Genomic DNA, 18,216 nt, shown 5'->3' with positions numbered 1-18,216 from the left:
AAGACGTTTTTCGTCGCGGCGAGATCTATTTACGAAATTTCAGTCACCAACTTTCTCTTCCGAATGCGAAAATATTTTGTTGAGCCCAACCTACATAGGTAGGAATGACCATCAAAATAAAATAAGAGAAATCAGAGCTCGAACAAAAAAGGTTTAGGTATTCGTTTTTCCCGCGCTCTGTTCGGGAGTGGAATGGTAGAGAGATAGTATGATTGTGGTTCGATGAACCCTCTGCCAAGCACTTAAATGTGAATTGCAGAGTAATCATGTAGATGTAGAATAAAAAGTGTGTTACACGCATTTTTACTCTGTGATTTCCTGTCATATCTGCAGCGGAGTTGTGTCTCCGTCTCACCGAGTGTGGTCTTCTGGTGGCAAAAAATGTGTGTTACATCCAAAGAAGGAAAGCTGGGACGTCTTTATTTCTGTTCATAATGAAGTCGCAAGAGCTCATTGCTCGTCATTTCATGAGCCACTGGTCATTTTCCTAGGTGCAAACAGGTTAAAAATGTCTTTAATGTCGTCATTCCCTGGTTGTGTCTGTTCAGCTTCTCTTGCCCTCTCACCACGTATCTCTCTCCACTCTTCCATGTCTCGTCCTCTCGTCTTCCCTAACTCCAACGATCCGTCTGTCTCTCTTCCTATAGCTCTTTCACCTGTTACCATTTCATGGGCGTGTCTTGGTATCGTGCCAACTTCATTCTTTCGACATGCCCATGACATCTCAACTTTGTCTTTTCTCTGGTGTCTTGCATAGGTTTCTCGCTCACTATTTCTCTCACCGTCTAAATCCTTAACCTGTCCATTCAAGTTACCACTATTCTGCTTTTTTGGAATTTCGTGTGCTATATCCGTATCCTGCTTACCACCATTTTTTTTTTCATTACCTACGTTTCTGATGCAACCGTATTGGACCACGGTAAGCTCGGTATAACATTTGCTTACTTTTTGATGGTACATTCCTAGGCTAGCGATTAAGGCGGCTACTGGCGGTGGGTAGGGAATCCTGGTTCAGGTCCGGCTGTGACCCATATTTGACTGTGACGACATACTGATATAGAAAGTCCATTGAAAAAGAAACTAACCGGAGGCTGTAAAATGAAAGCCACTGAAGGAATGTAATTTCTTTTGCCCGCAGAAGAAGGTGAGGTCCGTATAAGACCGATGAGTCCCTAAACTTGCCGCTAGAGGCACGCGGGCGCTCACCCACATGACGACAGACGGAATACGCGCACGCGTCGACCGTCCACTGCAGTGAGTCATGCCGAAAACAGAGGAGGAGGAGCAAAGAGATGTGGTGCGCCCTCTGTCAGCGGACGGAGTGCGGGGAACGGAAGTTAATTGAAGAAAGGCACAAGTGTATAGAGAACACTGCATGTCCATCGCAAGGGTCGAGGAGCGGCGCAGGCGATTTAGAAATGGACTGAAGTCGTTCTACGACGATGCACTTTCTGAACGCCACGCCGCATTCCTCATACCATTGCCCAGTAGGTGGATGCCCTCGTTACTGGAGACGGGCGCGTTACGATGGAAGCCATCGCTCCAGAGGGCGGATTGAGCGAAAGTGTTCACGCCATCGTCAAGGGCAGATGGAAATCTCGCAAAGTGTGCGCCCAGTTGGTGCTCCGCAGCCTTTAACCAGCATAAAAATCAAGTCCGATTAGACTGTCGTGAACACGTGCATCATTATGGCAGGAAAGGGAGCGAGTGCGTTTCACGGGTCAAGAGATGGTGTCAGAACTTCGAACCCAAATGAAAGCTACACTAACCGGTGAAACCGCGCACGGTAACCACTGCCTAGAAAGTCCAGTGCCGTCCACGTAAGTGCCGGGAAGGTGACGCTCACATTCTTCTTTGACAAAAAAAAAAGGCTCACTTGTGATCGACTTAGAGTGAAGGCGCAGCGATTCTCTCAAACCTTGGCCATACATCGCAGAGCGAACAAATCGAAACGACCAGGGCAGCTTACCACGTGGTCATTCTGCTCCACGACAGTGGAAGGTCATGTGAGTGGATGGTTACCCGTCAGCCTGCGCACAAGCCTTGACGTGTCACACAGCGATTGCTCCATTTTTGGTGCACTAAGACTCTGAGAGGCAAACGATTAACGTCGAGGACGAGGACGAGGACGTCAAGCAGCACGCTCGGAAGTGGTTAACATCGTAGCCCCATGAATTTTAAGAGATGACCTTTCACCGTCGTGGGTGGACACGTGCGACAACAATGTCGAGCAACGCTTTTGTGATAAAGGTACACTATGTGATCAGAAGTATCCGGACACCTAGCTGAAAATGACTTAAAAGTTTGCGGCGTCCTCCATGGGTAATTCTGGAATTCAGTATGGTGTTGGTCCACCTTTAGCCCTTCCACTCTCGCAGGCATACGTTCATTCAGGTGCTGGAACGTTTCTTGGGGAATGACAGCCGATTCTTCACGGAATGCTGCACTGAGGAGGGGTATCGATATCTGTCGGTGAGGCCTGGCACCAAGTCGGCGTTCCAAAACATCCCAAAGGTGTTCCATACGATTCAGGTAAGGACTGTGTGCAGGCCAGTCCATTACAGGGATCTTACTGTCGTGTAACCACACCGCCACAGGCCGTGCATCATGAACAGGTGCTCGATCGTGTTGAAAGATTCAATCGCCGGCCGCGGTGGTCTCGCGGTTCTAGGCGCGCAGTCCGGAACCGCGTGACTGCTACGGTCGCAGGTTCGAATCCTGTCTCGGGCATGGATGTGTGTGATGTCCTTAGGTTAGTTAGGTTTAAGTAGTTCTAAGTTCTAGGGGACTGATGACCTCAGATGTCAAGTCCCATAGTGCTCACAGCCATTTGAACCATTTTGAAAGATGTAATCGCCATCCCCAAATTGCTCTTGAACAGTGGAAAGCAAGAAGGTGCGTAAAACATCAATGTAGGTTTGTGCTGTGATAACGCCACGCAAACCAACAAAGGGTGCAAGCCCCCTCCATGGAAAACACGACGAACCGTAACACCGCTGCCTCCGAGTTTTACTGTTGGCCTAGACTATATAAGACAAGTGTCTGGCGCATTTGTTAGATCGGTTATTGCTGCTACAATGGCACGTTATCAAGATTAAGTAAGTTTGAACGTGGTGTTATAGTTGGCGAACGAGCGATGGGACGCAGCCTCTCCGGCGTAGCGATAATGTGGCATTACACATGCTGGCAGATGACGTTGACCGGAAATTCGCGCTAACCACACCCTGCCATCGGATCACCACATTGTGTACCGTGTGTACCGTGATTCGTCACTCCACACAACGTTTTTCCACTGTTCAATCGTTAAATGTTTAGCTCCTTACACCAAGCGAGGCGTCGTTTGGTATTACCGACGTGATGTTTGACTTACGAGCAACTGCTCGACCATGAAAGCCAAGTTTTCTTACCTCCCGCTGAACTGGCATAGTACTTGAAGTGGATATTGATGCAATTTTAGATTGCTCTGTGATACTGTGCATAGATGTCGGCATATTACACATTACGGTCCTCTTCAGCTTGTCGGTGGTCTCTGTCAGATAACAGACGAGGTCGGCCTGTGCGCTTTCGTGCTGTACATGTCCAGGCTGTGGCTAAGCCATGTCTCCGCAATATCCTTTCTTTCAGGAGTGCTAGTTCTGCAAGGTTCGCAGGAGAGCTTCTGTAAAGTTTGGAAGTTAGGAGACGAGATACTGGCAGAAGTGAAGCTGTGAGACCGGGCGTGAGTCGTGCTTGGGTAGCTCAGATGGTAGAGCACTTGTCCGCGAAAGGCAAAGGTCCCGAGTTCGAGTCTCGGTCGGGCACACAGTTTTAATCTGACAGGAAGTTTCGTATCAGCGCACACCCCGCTGCAGAGTGAAAATCTCATTCACTATCACATCTTCTTTTTTTTTTTAATAATCTCTTTTTGTTCGTTTTAGTTCGTTGCATCTGCTTGGTGCGGACGTCGCAAGACAGCCGTTTCAGTTAGCTGTTTATCCATTAACTCAGTTTTTTTTTTTATTATAGAGGGCTGCTAACCCTCTGACCGAACATGCTGAGCTACCGTGCCGGCTCAAGTCGGACACAGTGGACCTAGGAATGTTTAGGAGTGTGGAAATTTTGCGCACAGACGTGTGACACAAGTGACACCCAATCACCTGACGACGTGCGAAGTCCGTGAGTTCCGTGGAGAGCCCCATTCCGCTCTCTCACTATGTCTAATGACTACTTGGGTCGCTGATATGGAGTGCCTGGGAGAAGGTGGCAACACAATGCACCTGATATTAAAAAGGCATGTTTTTTGGGGTGTCCGGATAGTTTTGATCATATTGTGCAGAAGTTTCTGTTTATAGGTGTCCAGATCGTTTTTTAACACACACCCCCCCTCACACATTTAAAATGACGATTAATGATGAGTACGGGCCAGTAGAGGTGTTGACGAGAGTGCGGGCGCGCCAGCGTCACTAGGAGGGAGTGGGAGCTGGGCCGGGCCGGGCCGGCCGGCTGGTACGGCCGGTGACCCAGCAGGCGCCGCGTGACGGCCGGGGATCGATACGAGGGCCCCCAGCACAGCGCACCACGGCACACCTCGGCACACCACGCCGGCCGCCTCGGGCCGCCTCTGCCCCCTCCTCAGCGCTCGCCCCTCCAGCCGTGGGCGGCTTCCACCACTTGGCATGAGCCACCTTACCCAGTACGTTGTCCTCGATGGTGAGTGTTCATCGGAGGTGAGGGTATCATCTGGAGTGCCCCAGGGAGGTGTGGCAGGTCCGCTGTTGTTTTCTACATACATAAATGATCTTTTGCATAGGGTGGATAGCAATGTGTGGCTGTTTACTGATGATGCTGTGGTCTACGGGAAGGTGTCGTCGTTGAGTGACTGTAGGAGAATACAAGATGACTTGGACACGATTTGTGATTGGTGTAAAGAATGGCAGCTAACTCTAAATACAGATAAATGTAAATTAATGCAGATGAATAGGAGAATTCCGTAATGTTTGAATACTCCATTAGTAGTGTACCGCTTGACACAGTCACGTCGGTTAAATATTTGGGCGTAACATCGGAGAGCGATATGATGTGGGACAAGAATGTAATGGCAGTTGTGGGGAAAACGGATAGTCGTCTTCGGTTCGTTGGTAGAATTTTGGGAAGATGTGGTTCATCTGTAAAGGAGACCGCTTATAAAACACTAATACGAACTATTCTTGAGTACTGCTTTAGCGTTTGGGATCCCTATCAGGTCGGTTTGAGGGAGGACGTGGAAGCATTTCAGAGGCGGGCTGCTAGATTTGTTACTGGTAGGTTTGATCATCAAGCGAGTGTTACGGAAATGCTTCAGGAACTCGGGTGGGAGTCTCTGGAGGAAAGGAGGCGTCCTTTTCGTGAATCGCTACTGAGGAAATTTAGAGAACCAGCATTTGAGGCGGACTACAGTACAATTTTGTTGCCGCCAACTTACATTTCGCGGAAAGACCACAAAGATAAGATAAGAGAGATTAGGGCTCGTACAGAGGTATATAGGCAGTCATTTTTCTGTAGTTCTGTTTGGGAGTGGAACAGGGAGAGAAGATGCTAGTTGTGGTACGAGGTACCCTCCGCCACGCACCGTATGGTGGATTGAGGAGTACGGATGTAGATGTAGGAACCCATTCCCGACGTTGACATCTCGCAAACAGTCCGGGCTGGTCTATGGGACTCGAAGCCGGGACCGAGCAAAGCGCAGCCGCGATCGAGAGCCTGGACGGATATTCTGGAGCGGGGGGATCCAAACTGCCGTCGGACTATCCCTCTTATACGCTGGTGTGCGAAACAAAGGACGAGAGTAACTTGCGGTTGGCGTGTGGCTGCTAGATAACGCAAGTCGATCAAGCTTGCGCCATATGTAGAAAAAGTGCTGCTATAGAATAGTACAGGAGGTATCTGAACGAAACTCGCAATGACACGAACAGAAATGACACTTTTATTCAAAGACAATAATTACATAGAATTCACCGCGGTATTCCATGGTCTGCTGGACATTACAGAAGGCGGTGGACGTTTTTTTTTTATAGGATGTGCGGTCAGCACGGACGGCAATGCGTGCTCCCCAATGCGCTCCCACGCTGGCCACAAGCTTCGTTAGGTCGTCTTGTGACACGGCGTTCCTTCCTTCCACCAGTACGATGACAGCTGCTGGGCGGTCGTTCGCTCACGTGGCCGCGCTGCAGGCTCGCCTCCCCAGCCCATCCCACACTCGCTTGATGGGTTTAAGTTGGAGCAAGGAGCACGCCAGTCTATTCACCGAAGATCCTCTCGTTCCATGAGCTCTTCTACCTAAGCCGTTCGATGCGCTCGCGGATTGTCATCCATAAATATCAAGACAGGGCTCTTTAATGCAGCCACGAAAAGTCGCACATGGCGAAGGAGTACAGTCTCTTAATGCTGACCGTACGGCGAGTCGAAAAAGAGGGACGGAAGAGTGAGACCGGTGCGTCCTAATATTTTAACCACGTGAGGTGTTAGCATTCTTCTTTCACCACACAAAATTTCGGAAAAATCGCCGACCCCACGGTCGTGCCGTCTCCTTGTAAGATTGCAGTGCATTGCTTCCACCACAGTAAGTGGAATGCATAACTTCTAACAAATGTTCACCAGCCTGTAGTCTTCTACAGTTCTTGTCCCCTGCGCACAAACCAGCACATACGTCGTGAATCCGTTATCTTGAGGCTGTAAGAAACTCTTAGCGAGTAACTGATATAATCGGAATGATAAAATTTTCAATTATTTTGTTTACAAGGGATGCGACTCGCTTTTTATTAGCAGAATGCCGGCCGAAGTGGCCGTGCGGTTAAAGGCGCTGCAGTCTGGAACCGCAAGACCGCTACGGCCGCAGGTTCGAATCCTGCCTCGGGCATGGATGTTTGTGATATCCTTAGGTTAGTTAGGTTTAACTAGTTCTAAGTTCTAGGGGACTGATGACCATAGATGTTAAAGTCCCATAGTGCTTAGAACCATTTGAACCATTAGCAGAATACAAGAAACTGCACAATTATATTCTAATTTATGGCTTAAAAATAATTTCCATTATGCAATAAAATAATGACCTGCGTATTTCCGTAATTACTATCACACCGTTCTGAATTACATATCCACATAACCAGAAATTGCTAACAAATTCTTAGCTGACACCGACCGCGGCAGACAACATGCCCGTCCTCCGACATTGCCGAACCAGCTCTGATCTTACAGCCGAACAACTTCGCCCGCCATCCAAGTTAGGCGCGATCCGAAGGTCACTGAAGACCTTCTTCTGCCTTTTCGTTTAATAGTTGTTTATTATTCTGCTGGTTATTGATACTTGTGAAATAATGGAATGAAAGCACGCTATTGAGAGATACTTCAATGTGAAATGCAAGTGATGGTGATGTCTGTGAAATCTTAAGGGACTTAACTGGTAAGGCCATCAGTCCCTAAGCTTACACACTACTTAACCTAAATAATCCTAAAGACACACACACACACACACACACACACACACACACACGGAAGATCTCGCACCTCCGCCGGGACCGGCCGCACAGTCCATGACTGCAGCGCCTGAGACCGCTCGGCTAATCCCGCGCTGCGAAATGCAAGTAAATATGCTATTAAGTACGTCTAATATTAAGAACAGTAGATTATCGTTTTGGCGCGCAACAATCAGAAAGCAGCAGCCAACCGCGGAGGGGGACCACAATTTAGGCGGTCTGTCTCTCACGATACCTGTACCAAACAAACTCACACCACATTACTTCATCTTTCAACTGCTGCCTTCTCAACTACTCTAAGAGCAGCTTCTTGTAGCCGAATATATGGCTGCAATATTACAACCGGTGGGTGTAGAGTTCCCAAAAATTTGTAGGTCAGTGCACCCGTGCAACACTGACATCCCACACCTGGACCACCAAAACGATCATCTACATCTACATACATAATCCGCAATCTAACATACGGTGCGTGGCGGAGGGTACTTCGTACCACATCTAGCGTCTTCTGTCCCTGTTCCACTCCCAAACAGAACGAGGGAAAAATGACTGCCTATATGCCTCTGTACGAGCCCTAATCTCTCTTATCTTTGTGGTCTTTCCGCGAAATGTAAGTTGGCGGCATTAAAATTGTACTGCAGTCAGCCTCAAATGCTGGTTCTCTAAATTTCCTCAGTAGCGATTCAGGAAAAGAACGCCTCCTTTCCTCTAGAGACTCCCTGAAGCATTTCCGTAACACTCGCGTGAAGATCAAACCTACCAGTAACAAATCTAGCAGCCCGCCTCTGAATTGCTTCTATGTCCTCCCTCAATCCGACCTGATAGGGATCCCAAACGCTCGAGCAGTACTCAAGAATAGGTCGTATTAATGTTTTATAAGCGGTCTCCTTTACAGATGAACCACATCTTCCCAAAATTCTACCAATGAACCGAACACGACTATCCGCCTTCCCCACAACTGTCATTACATGCTTGTTCCATTTCACATCGCTCTGCAATGTTACGCCCAAACATTTAATCGACGTGACTGTGTCAAGCGCTACACTACTAATGGTGTATTCAAACATTACGGGATTCTTTTTCCTATTCGTCTGCATTAGTTGACATTTATCTGTATTTAGAGTTAGCTGCCATTCTTTACACCAATCACAAATCCTGTGCAAGTCATCTTGTATCCTCCTACAGTCACTCAACGACGACACCTTCCCGTTCTACAATACTGGGCGTAACCTCCTATGGCAAGACCGGGGAGCATAGAATGCGCCCAAGAACGTTGTCAAACATGACCGTTTTGGTGGTCCAGATGTTAAGATATGGTGACCAATAATACTAGTCATACTGATCTACAAATGAACATGGTGCACTTACCGACCAACTTTATTGTGACCTTGTACGCTTTCACCTGCGTCTCCTCTGGGGAGCATTTGGCCTTAATCCCATCCGTATCGGTGGCGGTGCGCCATCGCATCGAACAGCGCAATTTGGAGGAGCTCTCGGAATGAGAGGATATTCGTCGAATGGACTGGCATACCCGTCACCGTGTGAGCGCGTGTGAGTTGAGTCGGAGACACACGTACCAGCGACCGTCCAGCAGTTGTCAGCCGCGCTGGTGAGCAGTGGAACGCCCCATCTCAGGAACTCCTTGCCAACGTTGCGGGCAACGTGTTACAAATTTTGGCAGTCGATACTTCGTTAATCCTTCTTGTGGTTTCGTCAGATGACTTGCCACGGATTCACGGATTATTCGTCTCTGGATCCTTCTTATCCCCGCTCTCCTGACTGGTGTGATGTTCACCACCTTGGCTTCGTGACCAGTTTCAGGCCCTTCATTTCAGAGTAGCGCCTAGCACACAATTTCCTGAATGGTTGAATGTATTCCAGTCTCTCTGTTGCCCTACGGCTTTTACCAAATGCAGCTACCTCTAGTGTCCGGAACATCTGCAGAGTGACGTGTGCACAGTCACCATTCTTGTAGTACAGCTTTACAAGCAGAGCGCGATCCTGCATTGAGACAGTCATGGCGAACGTCGCAGACGCGGAAAAAGGGAAAACCGTTTTTTTTTCTTTATTGTGATTTTAAGCACCTTATACAAAGGCGGGCAGTCGGCAGCACAGTACGCCGCTCTTCAGCCTTGAGTTGACAATAAGTAGTACATATACAGGGTTATTACAAATGATTGAAGCGATTTCACAGCTCTACAATAACTTTATTATTTGAGATACTTTCACAATGCTTTGCACACACATACAAAAACTCAAAAAGTTTTTTTAGTCATTCACAAATGTTCGATATGTGCCCCTTTAGTGATTCGGCAGACATCAAGCAGATAATCAAGTTCCTCCCACACTGGGCGCAGCATGTCCCCATCAATGAGTTCGAAAGCATCGTTGATTAGAGCTCGCAGTTCTGGCACGTTTCTTGGTAGAGGAGGTTTAAACACTGAATCTTTCACTTAACCCCACAGAAAGAAATCGCATGGGGTTAAGTCGGGAGAGCGTGGAGGCCATGACACGAATTGTTGATCATGATCTCCACCACAACCGATCCATCGGTTTTTCAATCTCCTGTTTAAGAAATGCTTCTGCTTTAGCCTTTTCCGTAAGATTTTCCAAACCGTCGGCTGTGGTACGTTTAGCTCCCTGCTTGCTTTATTCGTCGACTTCCGCGGACTACGCGTGAAACTTGCCCGCACGCGTTCGACCGTTTCTTCGCTCACTGCAGGTCGACCCGTTGATTTCCCCTTACAGAGGCATCCAGAAGCTTTAAACTGCGCATACCATCGCCGAATGGAGTTAGCAGTTGGTGGATCTTTGTTGAACTTCGTCCTGAAGTGTCGTTGCACTGTTATGACTGACTGATGTGAGTGCATACGCTTTCTCGGCTCCTGCGCTCTCGAGCGCTCTGGCGGCAGAAACCTGAAGTGCGGCTTCAGCCGAACAAAACTTTATGAATTTTTCTACGTATCTGTAGTGTGTCGTGACCATATGTCAATGAATGGAGCTACAGTGAATTTATGAAATCGCTTCAATCATTTGTAATAGCCCTGTAGGTGGCACAGAGAATATTATCAAAACGGCTGGCAAAAAATGTAGACACTAAAAAACACAAAAACATGGAGCCGTTCACGCTGGACGAGAAACATCACTAACACACATAACATGGATGATGGCGACGGCACACGTGAACAGTGGTGGCGTGACAGCGAACAAACACGAAACACAAACGAAGGCACACACACGAGACACTGACGGCGAAGGTGTCCGGCGCGCGAATGTTCACTGAGCGTGTGCGAGTCCGGGGACCTGCCAAGAGAGGAGGACGAGGAAGGGGAGTGGGAGAGGGAGAGGGGAGAGCAGAGATGCCAGGGGCATAGAGGGAGGGAGGAAGTGGAAGCCCGGGGGTAGAGGGGTGAAGGGATGGGACGGTGGAAAAGGAAAGAGAAGGGAGGGAGGGTGCCTTAAGGAGAGGACACAGGAAGTGGGGCGGAGGATCAAAGTTGATAGGAGGGGTAGATGGACGGGAGGAGGGCACCATCAGGGAGGGGGAGCTGGCGGAAGCCACCTTGGGAGAGGGGAAGGAGGGTGGAGAGATGGAGACCGGGTGGGACGTGGGAATACAGGCGCGGCAGCGGGCGGGGGTGAGAGAGGATGGGCGAGACAAGCGGGTGAGGAGGATCGAGTTTGCGGGAGGTGTACAGGATCCGTATCCTTTCAAGGAAAAGGAGGAGGTGGGGGAAGGGGATGAGATCGTACAGGATCCGCGTGGGGGAGGGGAGACGGATGCGATAGGCGAGGCAGAGAGCATGGCGTTCAAGGACCTGGAGGGACCTATAAAAGGTAGGGGGGCAGAGATCCAGTCCGGATGGGTGTAACAAAGGATAGGGTGGATGAGGGATTTAGGGAAAACCGTGCACCCGGCGTGTTTATACTTGAGTGTGTCGTGCACATGACAGGTGTTTTCATTTACGTATTCTGACACATACAGCGTCATCTGTTGATCAATTTTCACACCTTTTTTTTTTTTTTCTTCCGACCTACGTTTTTCACCTTCTCCGATAGTATTCCGGGGTAAAATTACGTCATTCTGACCAGTGTTGTTATTTCTACAGTGTTTTGAAAGTTGTGTACCATTGATGACTGCTCGACACAAAACTTTACACCTGGCCTGGGCCCGTCAGCGCCGAGATTGGACTGTTGGTGGCTGGACACATGTTGCCTGGTGCGACGAGTCTCGTTTCAAATTGTGGCGAACGGATGGACGTGTACGGGTAAGGAGAAAACTTCGTGAATCCGTGGACCCTGCACTTCAACAGGGGATTGTTCAAACTGTTGGAGCCGCTGTAATGGTGTGGGGGCGTGTGCAGTTGGAGTGATGTGGGACCCCTGTTATGTCTCGATACGACTCTCGACAGGTGACACGTACGCAAGTATCCTCTCTGATCACCCGCATCCATTATTGTGCATTCCGACGGACTTGGGCAATTCCAGCATGACAATGTGACACCCCACAGGTCCAGGATTGCTACAGAGTGGCTCCAGGAACACTCTTCTGAGTTTAAACACTTCGGCCACGAAATTCCCCAGACATGAACATTACTGAGCATATGTGGGATGCCTTCCAACGTGCTGTCCACAAAAGATCTCCACCCCCTCGTACTCTTAGGGATTTGTGGACAGCCCTGCAGGATTTATGTCAATTCCCTCCAGCACTACTTCATACATTAGTCGAGTCCATGCCACGTCGTGTTGCGGCACTTCTGCATGCTCGCAGGGGCCTTACACGCTATTAGGGACGTGTACAAGTTGTTTTTTTTGGCTCTTCAGTGTATTTGTAGCCAGAATTCTATTATGAAACTTTGCGATGTTATATTTAAAGAATCGATCTAATGAATTACGCGGGAAAATAAGTCGACATTTTTCGCAGTTTTGCCCTACATCTGCCCTCACGTATTGCTCGGAAGTGGCTGTTAACTTTGGCGCGTGCGTGAAGTGAAGTGCGTGGGCTTTGGCGGGGCGAGCAGTCGTTAGGCGCGGAAGCCCCGCGTCGCGCTGCGACCGTGATGTGTGGCGCCTGCTTAATGCGTGGCGTGGGAGGGCGCGTCTGATACGGCTTGATCGCCTGCCTGCCTGCTTGCCCGGGGCGGGCGGCTGTGCAGTGTACCACCCACCTAGCAGCAGGACTCTGTTCGCAGGCGGTTCTCTCCCTCCCTCCCTCCCTCCCTCCCTCCCTCCCTCCCTCCCACTCCCCCCTCGCTCCCTCCTCTTCTTCTCCACCTCCATGCGTGCAGTACTCGTCAAGCCCCTTATGCAAGAGACTGATTCAGATGGACCTGCACTCACCGATAGCAGCAATATGACATTCAGACAGCTTTTCCGATCAAAATTTTCAGCAAAACATCGGTTACTTTTGTGTAATTGATGCTTAACGATAATTAAATATCAGGAATCGATCATGTGATCGAAAACGCTTTGTTGTTCGCTGAAACTCTGGTGGCGTTCCTGGCTAGCAGTAACACCAAGCTGTGTATGTGCTATACAGGGTGAGTCAGGAGGAAAGACAAGTCCTGTTCTTAAAGGTTTCCCAGAAAACTGATGACAGCACAGGTGAACAGGACAAATGCACGGGTTAGTAAATGAAACACTGTAATCTATTTTCCCTCATAGATGATGTTCAAGAAGTCCACCATGAGCTGCAGTGCGTTTTGTCGCTCTTCCGGACAGGCGCTGTGTTAGTGAGCTGGGCTCATTGATACGGTCGTTCAGTCGAGTACACGTCTGTAAAATACGTCCGAGAATTTCCGTGTGGTAAGGAGCGTCTTGGTTGTTCTTACTGGCGAAATGTCCGTGATAGATGTAGCATGAGACCAACTGCTGTTAAAGTAAGAAATATAAGAGCGTTGGAACTTAGTAACAACTATTTATTCACAATCGACACAAAAGAGTTACACTACTGGCCATTAAAATTGCTACACCAAGAAGAAATGCAGATGATAAACGGGTATTCATTCGACAAATACACTCCTGGAAATTGAAATAAGAACACCGTGAATTCATTGTCCCAGGAAGGGGAAACTTTATTGACACATTCCTGGGGTCAGATACATCACATGATCACACTGACAGAACCACAGGCACATAGACACAGGCAACAGAGCATGCACAATGTCGGCACTAGTACAGTGTATATCCACCTTTCGCAGCAATGCAGGCTGCTATTCTCCCATGGAGACGATCGTAGAGATGCTGGATGTAGTCCTGTGGAACGGCTTGCCAAGCCATTTCCACCTGGCGCCTCAGTTGGACCAGCGTTCGTGCTGGACGTGCAGACCGCGTGAGACGACGCTTCATCCAGTCCCAAACATGCTCAATGGGGGACAGATCCGGAGATCTTGCTGGCCAGGGTAGTTGACTTACACCTTCTAGAGCACGTTGGGTGGCACGGGATACATGCGGACGTGCATTGTCCTGTTGGAACAGCAAGTTCCCTAGCCGGTCTAGGAATGGTAGAACGATGGGTTCGATGACGGTTTGGATGTACCGTGCACTATTCAGTGTCCCCTCGACGATCACCAGTGGTGTACGGCCAGTGTAGGAGATCGCTCCCCACACCATGATGCCGGGTGTTGGCCCTGTGTGCCTCGGTCGTATGCAGTCCTGATTGTGGCGCTCACCTGTACGGCGCCAGACACGCATACGACCATCATTGGCACCAAGGCAGAAGCGACTCTCATCGCTGAAGACGACACGTCTCCATTCGTCCCTCCATTCACGCCTGTCGCGACACCACTGGAGGCGGGCTGCACGATGTTGGGGCGTGAGCGGAAAACGGCCTAACAGTGTGCGGGACCGTAGCCCAGCTTCATGGAGACGGTTGCGAATGGTCCTCGCCGATACCCCAGGAGCAGCAGTGTCCCTAATTTGCTGGGAAGTGGCGGTGCGGTCCCCTAGGGCACTGCGTAGGATCCTACGGTCTTGGCGTGCATCCGTGCGTCGCTGCGGTCCGGTCCCAGGTCGACGGGCACGTGCACCTTCCGCCGACCACTGGCGACAACATCGATGTACTGTGGAGACCTCACGCCCCACGTGTTGAGCAATTCGGCGGTACGTCCACCCGGCCTCTCGCATGCCCACTATACGCCCTCGCTCAAAGTCCGTCACATGCACATACGGTTCACGTCCACGCTGTCGCGGCATGCTACCAGTGTTAAAGACTGCGATGGAGCTCCGTATGCCACGGCAAACTGGCTGACACTGACGGCGGCGGTGCACAAATGCTGCGCAGCTAGCGCCATTCGACGGCCAACACCGCGGTTCCTGGTGTGTCCGCTGTACCGTGCGTGTGATCATTGCTTGTACAGCCCTCTCGCAGTGTCCGGAGCAAGTATGGTGGGTCTGACACACCGGTGTCAATGTGTTCTTTTTTCCATTTCCAGGAGTGTATATTATACTAGAACTAACATGTGATTACATTTTAACGCAATTTGGGTGCATAGATCCTGAGAAATCAGCACCCAGAACAACCACCTCTGGCCGTAATAACGGCCTCGATACGCCTGGGCATTGAGTGAACCAGAGCTTGGATGGCGTGTACAGGTACAGCTGCCCATGCAGCTTCAACACGATACCACAGTTCATCAAGAGTAATGACTCGCGTACTGTGACGAGCCAGTTGCTCGGTCACCATTGACCCGACGTTTTCAGTTGGTGAGGGATCTGGAGAATGTGCTGGCGAGGGCAGCAGTCGAACATTTTCTGTACCCAGAAAGGCCCGTACAGGACCTGCAACATGCGGTCGTGCATTATCCTGCTGAAATGTAGGGTTTCGCAGGGATCGAATGAAGGGTAGAACCACGGTTCGTAACACATGTGAAATGTAACGTCCACTGTTCAAAGTGCCGTCAATGCGAACGAGAGGTGACCGAGACGTGTAACCAATGGCACCCCATACCATCACGCCGGGTGATAACGCCGGTATGGCGATGACGAATACAAGCTTCCAATGTGCGTTCACCCCGATGTCGCCAAACACGGATGCGACCATCATGATGCTGTAAACAGAACCTGGATTCATCCGAAAAAATGACGTTCTGCCATTGGTGCACCCAGGTTCGTCGTTGAGTACACCATCGCAGGCGCTCCCGGCTGTGATGCAGCGTCAAGGGTAACGGCAGCCATGGTCTCCGAGCTGATAGTCCATGCTGCTACAAACGTCGTCGAACTGTTCGTGCAGATAGTTGTCTTGCAAACGTCCCCGTCTGTTGACTCAGGGATCGAGACGTGGCTGCACGATCCGTTACAGCCATGCGGATAAGGTGCCTGTCATCTCGACTGCTAGTGATACGAGGCCATTGGGATCCAGCACGGCGTTCCGTATTACCCTGCTGAAGCCACCGATTCCACATTCTGCTAACTGTCATTGGACCTCGACCAAGGCGAGCAGCAATGTCGCGATACGGTAAACCGCGATCGCGATAGGCTACAATCCGACCTTTATCAAAGTCGGAAACGTGATGGTACGCATTTCTCCTCCTTACACGAGGCATCACAACAACGTTTCACCAGGCAACGCCGGTCGACTGCTGTTTGTGTATGAGAAATCTGTTGGAAACTTTCCTCATGTCAGCACGTTGTAGGTGTCGCCAGCGGCGCCAACCTTGTGTGAATGCTCTGAAAAGCGAATCATTTGCATATCAGAGCATCTTCTTCCTGTCGGTTAAAGTTCATCTTTGTGGTGTAGCAATCTTATTGGCAAGTAGTGCTCATGTTTGCACCTCTTACTGTCCTTCAAAGTAGTCACCAGCGTTGTGTAGCACCCGTTGCCAGCGATGTGGAAGGAGTAGTATACCGTTAGCAGAGCAGGCTATTGATGGTGCGAATGGAGCAGTCTGCTGCCTGTGTACATTCTGCCAAATGAGTTGTTTCGTAATGTTTGTGGATAATGCTAGGCTCTTGATGTCACACCAGTCGCAGCGCAGCAGACACACAAAAATGGCTCTGAGCACTATGAGACTTAACATCTGAGGTCATCAGTCCCCTAGAACTTAGAGCTACTTACACCTAACTAACCTAAGGACATCACACAAATCCATGCCCGAGGCAGGATTCGAACCTGCGGTCGCGCGGTACCAGACTGAAGCGCCGAGCACCGCTCGGCCACTCCGGCCGGCAGCAGACACACACTTCGCAAGGACTATCATCCGACATCATAAGAACGGCGAAGGTGTGAGGTTTCCCTCTTTCTGAACCGCAACTTCCCCTAACTTCGTTAAAACAGTTAACCAGCATCACTCCATAATGAGTGAGGTGTTGAGCTTGGAAAGCGGATAAATCATTGGGGAGACTTAGTCTCGGTGTTTCCAGAAAAGAAAATATACGCAGTCTCTCTGATGTTTGCAAAGATATTTGGAAATTTGTTTTTTCATTATGCAGCCGGAAGCCGGCCACACAGTTACTGCTCGTCACGTCTTCCACGCAACACTCAGTGTCAGCAGAAAGCGTCGGTTTGTTTCCCATTAGAAACAAATTTATTTTTAAATCGGAATATTGCGTGCCCATTGGGTAAAGCTTTCCTAAATTAATTCCGGTACCTGTTGTATCGTTATATGTAGTAACATGGCCAGGGTAAGGCTCGAAGAACTAGTACCGGCAAGCATACATAGCTACTCAGTCGCTGCTAGACTGCCGTTCATTCTTCGTGTTTCACTGTCTCTCTTAATACATGTCGATAGAAAGAATATCTGAATTACTTTGGGAACGCTCTTTCGAATGGGCACGTAATATTTCGATTAAAAAATTAATTTTATTTCTTATTGGAAAGGAACTGATGTTTTCTGTTGACGCTGGGCGCTCCATGAAAGGCAAAATGAGGTGTAATTGTTTGGCCTGACTCCAGCTACACAATGCAAAAATGAAGTAGCAAATATCCGCCAAAACGCCAGAGAAAATGTGCCTCACGACTGTTCGGAGAAACACTCGGTGTTTGTACACCTGCGAAAGTGTAATGTGAGTTGACAGAGAGGCTGTTTTATCACCAATTGACTCCTGTAACATTTCTCTACCAATCCACTGCTTTGTGTTATCCAAATAACCCTTCACTGTATGAAGTGATTGTCGAAACGCGTACTTTTTATCTGCCGTCTTATACAGTTTAGTAACCATTTCATTAACCGTACGCAATTTATTCTACAAATGTATTCCGTGGTAGAAAATGCTGTTTTGAGTTGTAAAAATTTTATTCTTTCTTGATAAATGTTCACCCTCGACGTTGTCGCATGGCAACAGAAATAGCTGTTTATGCATCATCAGTGTTATTTTAGATGCCTTAACTGGTTTGTAAGTGTACTCACAAAGTCCTCCAGGTTCGCAGGAGACTTTCTGTACAGTTTAGATGGGTAGGAGGCGAGGTACTTAAGGAGTTGCGAGGACGGCTCGTGAGTGGGTAGTTCTGTCCAGTTAGAGTTTCGGTCCGGCACACAGTTTTAATCTGCCAGGAAGTTTCATAACAGCGCACACCCCGCTGCAGAGTAAAAATTTTGTTCTGGAAACATCCCCCAAGCTGTGGCTAAGCTATGTCTTCGCTTTACCCCTTTTTCCAGGAGTGTTGGCCCTGCAAGTTTCGCTGGACAACGTCTGGGAAGTTTGGACTGTAGGAGATGAATTATTGGGAGAAGTAAAGCTATGGGGAATGGTCGTAAGTCGTGCTTGGGTAGGTCAGTCGGTACAGCATTCACCT

The sequence above is a fragment of the Schistocerca serialis genome, chromosome 10, assembly GCF_023864345.2.
Source record: "Schistocerca serialis cubense isolate TAMUIC-IGC-003099 chromosome 10, iqSchSeri2.2, whole genome shotgun sequence".
NCBI classification, from domain to species: Eukaryota; Metazoa; Arthropoda; class Insecta; order Orthoptera; family Acrididae; genus Schistocerca; species Schistocerca serialis.
Note: the sequence above shows the minus strand (reverse complement) of the source record.